Below are 5,320 nucleotides of genomic sequence, written 5' to 3' on the forward strand. Positions count from 1 at the left end.
AATATAAAAATAAAAAATAATAAAATTTAATAATAATAATAATAAAATAAAAAAATAATAAAATAATATTAACGATGATATATCAATCTGGGGTAAAAATGATAATGACAAAAAAAACAAAGCAACAATAATCATAACAAAAATATTGATAATTTTAATCATAACGGGAGTAATGTGTAAGTTTTAAATTCCAGCAAAAACAAAAATAAAATAATGAAAACTAGAGCAACAATAATGATCTATATAAAATAATGGGAAAGAAAAAAATTTTGATAATAATAATAATAATAACAAAATAATAATAAAAATAATAATAATAATAATAATAATAAAGATGAGATAATAATAATAATAATAATAATAGTAGTAAAGATAACAATAATAATAGTAATAATAATGATAAAACACAAAAACAACAGCAATAACAATAAAGATAACAAATATAAAAATAAAGGTAATAACAAAGATAATAATAAAATAATGATAACAATAATGTAAAAAAAAAATGATGATAAAATAATAACAATAAAAATTTCAATGATAATAATAAAATAATAAAATAATAAAAATAAAAATAATAATAATAAAATAATAAAATAATAAAATATAAAATAATAATAATAATAATGATAACAAAATAATAAAATAAAATAATAAAAATAATAAAAATAAAAAAATAATAATAAAAATAAAATAATTAATGTAATAAAAATAATAATAATAATAAAAAATAAAAATAAATAATAATGATAATAATAATATAATATAATAATAATAATAAAAAAATAAAATAATAAAAATTAATAATTAATAAAAATAATAATAATAATAATAATAATAATGTAATAATAATGATAATAAAAATAGTAATAAGTTTAAAATTAGTAATAATATTAAGGTAATAAAAATGATAATAATGTTTTTGATTTTAATGAAAATTAAAAATAAGGAAATAAAATTATAAAAATAAAATAATAAAATAAAAATTTAAAAATTTAAAATAATAATAATTTTAAAAATTTAAAATAATAGTGCCCAATAAAATAATTTTAATTAAAGGATAAAAAATAATAAAAATTTAATAATAATAAAAATAATAATAATAATAAAAATAAAAAGTAATAAAAATGATAATAATAATAATAAAAAATAAAAATAAATAATAAAATAATAATAAAAATAAAATAATAATGGTAAAAATTTAATAATAATGAAAAAACAATAAAAAAAAAAAAAAAAATAATAATGATGAAAAAACAAAAATAATTAAAAAATGAAATGTTTAAAATAACAATGATGAAAAAGTAATGGGAATAGTTTAGCGATAGCAATAATGATAATGTAATAATAATGAGATAATGTAGTAATTAAAAAATAATAAAAACATACAATATCACTATTTTACATAGCCCTCTCCTTCCTCTTCTCCTATCTCCACTTGCTTCCCCGTCAGTCATCCGTCTTCCCCCCTCTTTTTCCTCTCTCCACCTCTATTTTCCATCTTTTCCTGCTCCTCCCCCACTCCCCCTCCCCCTCCTCTCTTTCTACCTCAATTCCTAGTCTTCTTCCGCCTCTTCCTTCTCTCCTCTTCCCCATCGCTAACCTCCTTTCATATCCTTCCTACTCCCTTATCCTTCCCCAACCCCCCAACTTTTTTCCCCCCTATAAGTCTCCCCTTTTCGCCCCTCCTCTCCTCCTCACCCTTGTAAAAATCCCCTCCCTCCTTCCCTCCTTTGTCCTCCCCCCCTCCCTCCCTCCCTTGTCCTCACTCCTTTCCCTTTACTCTTCCTTGTCCTCACCCCCTTCCCTCCCTTGTCCTCACCCCCTCCCTTGTCCTCCCCACCCTCCCCCCCCCTCGCGACCCCCCACCGGCCATATCTCATCAGATAACGAGGTCATAATCTTTCCCTATTACCGTCATCACCCTACCGACGTCGTTTGCGTTAAGGAAAGTAGTAGCCGGTTATAAAACAATTTCACAATCTGCGCCGTTTTGGGAGCTCTGTTTATGCTCGGTTCTCTAGCTTTTTGGGTGTATTTCGTATCTGTTTCGTTCTCGCTTTCTCTGTTCTGCTTTATCTCTTTATGTGACGGTCTGGTTCCACGTTCTTCTCTTTGTCTTTATATGGGAATATATTTCCCCCCTTTTAACTTTCTTTCTTTTTCACTTCCATTTCTTCTTGTAAAAGAGATGAGAGAGAAAGGAGGAGAAAAAAAAACAAACATAATAAAACAAACAAACAAACAAAACAAGCATCAAATAAAGGAAACGAAAACCAAAACAAAGAGAATAACCCCGCTCTCTCTGCCATCCTCCCCCCCACCCCCCCACCCCCATCTCCTTCCGCCGCTCTTTCCCATCTTCTATAAATTAAAATCATGACTCTTTCCCCCTCTCTTCCCATTCCCCCTCCTTCTCCCCCCCTCCTCCTCTTCCCTTGTTTTCATGGGTTCTCAGTGGTTATTTAAGATCAGGAAGACTTGCTGACGACCATGAAAAAACAATAATTCGTTGTGGGAAATTATCCCGAACGGTTTGCAGTCCGACGTAAGTTTTGCGTGATGGCGGCCTCTGGTTGAGGGGAATGGGGGGGGGGGGCGGGGGGGGAAGAGGGGAAACGCGGGTTTGATAAAGCTGGGAGAGAGAGGGAAGGAGAAGAGGAGAGGGAGGATGAAGAGAGATAGATTGGTAGATAACGAGGGAAAGGTATATAGACAGATAGATAGAAATACTGATAGATAGATAGACAGATAGAGAGATAGATAGAGAGATAAAGATAGATAGAGAGACAGATAGAGATTGAGATAGATAGATAGATAGATAGATAGATAGACAGAGAATAGATAGATAGATGGATAGATAGATGATAGATAGATAGATAGATAGAGAGAGAGAGAGAGAGAGAGAGGGGAGAGAGAGAGAAGAGAGAGAGAGAGAAAAGAGTTTAGATAAGATAGATAAATATACAAAAAGACAGAGTTTAGATAGATAGATAAGTTATAGATAGATAGACAGAGAGAGAGAGGGGGGGGGAGGGCGGGGAGAGAGAGAGAGAGAGAGAGAGTGAGAGAGGAGAAGAGGAGAAGAGACAAAGAAAGAGAGAGAGAGAGAACGGAGAAAAGAGAGATAGAGAGAGAAGAGGAGAGAGAGAGAGAAAAGAGATCGGACAGGCAGACAGACAGAGAGAGAGAGAAAAAAATCTTCCATGGATGATGCGAAGATAACAATAATAAGAATACGTAAGAGAGGTTTTATCGCATTTCTATTTCTTTACTCATTCCTTCTTTCATTTTTCCGATGAAAGAAAACTGTGCATAAGGAAGAAGGAAAGAAAATAGAGGCAAAAGAAATCCGACCCGATCCGAGGGAAATCAATAAAAATAAATTGGGAAACGGCAAAGATAGAACGAATGATTATTTAAACACATTTATGAAATATACGCAGGGGGGTTGATAAGAAACAGCTATAGAAAAGGTATGAATGCGAATGGGAAAATCTCAATACAAGGGATGTATTTGACCGGTTTCGATTTCATCTTCGTCAGAAAAACGTGTATTTCTGGACGAATATATAATCGAAACCGGTCAAATACATCTCTTTAATTGTGAAGATATTTATTCTCCCTAAAATTTTTACATTTTTCAGCATGAATTAACGGCTGAAGGAACAGATAATTAGACGGAGATGAGCAACAAAAAACCGAGAAAATGTCATCCCTTATCAAACTTTTTAACATTATACTTAATTTGATATCTAATTGAATTTGATCACTGTTATGTGTCTAACTATAGGCTATAGTTCTAAGTTTATTAACTAATTAAATTAATCGTGATTTTATTTAGCTTTTTACTTATTTTTCAATTATCATCGTCATTGTTATCGTTACGCTTAGAAATTTTTATAATAACGGTAAGAATACTGATGATGATAATATTACCATCATAAAGATTATAATGAGGGTAACTGAAGAAAATTATAATTACTGTAGTGAAAATGATAAGTAATAATAATAAGTATGATCAAAATAGTAATAATGATGATAATAATAATGATATCATTAATAATAGTAATAATAATTATATATAAAATATATATATATTATATATATATATATATATATTATATATATAAATAGAGAGAATGATTACCTAAAAGGCACCAAACCCGGGACTCTCCGTGGAAAGAACTGGGACCCTACCCCGTACTCACTCCAAGAGCATCACAACATGAAAACTACAATTAAGTATCATGCTGTGACCACGGCGGCTCAGACATGAACCTACCGTTAAATGAATGAATACATATATACATACATACATACATATAATATATATAAAATATATATATATATATATATATTAATATATATATAATATATATATATATATTATATATATCTTCTTTTTTTAACGGTAGGTTCATGTCTGAGCCGCCGTGGTCACAGCATGATACTTAATTGTAGTTTTTTTATGTTGTGATGCTCTTGGAGTGAGTACGTGGTAGGGTCCCCCAGTTCCTTTCCACGGAGAGTGCCCGGGGGTACCTTTTAGGTAATCATTCTCTCTATTTATACGGCTTGGGACCAGCACTTGACTTGGGGGTGGCTTGGCCACCCAGTGGCTAGGTAGGTAATCAAGGTGAAGTTCCTTGCCCAAGGGAACAACGCGGCGCTCGGTGACTCGAACCCTCGAACTCAGATTGCCGTCGTGACAGTCTTGAGTCCGACACTCTAACCATTCGGCCACTGCGGCCTTGGGCGATCATGGGCTTCCATGATTTTTTCTTAGCAATTAGAGCGGTGGTTTGCCATTGCCTTCCGCCGGTGTTTTATCGAGTCACCCTCTCTATTTACCCGGCATTGACTTGAATGGCTTGGCCACCCCGTGGCTAAAGGGAGGCAATCGAGGTGAAGTTCCTTGCCCAAGGGAAACAACGCTCCGGCCAGTGCTCGAACCCTCGAACTCCCGATTGCCGTCGTGACAGTCTTGAGTCCGACGCTCTAACCATTCGGCCACCGCGGCCCCATATATATATATATATATATATATATATATATATATATATATATATATATATATATATATATATACATACACACACGACACACACACACCACCACACACACCACACACACACACACACACACTACACACACACACACACACACCACACACACACACCACACAAACACACACACATATAAAATTAATATAATTAATTATATATATATAATATTATATATTAACACGTGGTGATGTGTGTGTGTGTGTGTGTGTTTGTGTGTGTCGGTATGTGTGTTGTGTGTGTTCGGGTTTCAG

General features: G+C 32.6%; 1 protein-coding gene across 1 annotated transcript in view; it reads left to right on the forward strand.

Annotated features, from left to right (window-relative positions):
- LOC119585721 overlaps positions 1 to 5,320 on the forward strand; it is a gene marked incomplete at its 3' end in the record, with an annotated part of 9,530 nt that overhangs the window by 3,065 nt on the left and 1,145 nt on the right. The gene's annotated exons all lie outside the window — the stretch shown is intronic.

This window comes from Penaeus monodon, chromosome 3 (assembly GCF_015228065.2).
Source record: "Penaeus monodon isolate SGIC_2016 chromosome 3, NSTDA_Pmon_1, whole genome shotgun sequence".
NCBI classification, from domain to species: domain Eukaryota; kingdom Metazoa; phylum Arthropoda; class Malacostraca; order Decapoda; family Penaeidae; genus Penaeus; species Penaeus monodon.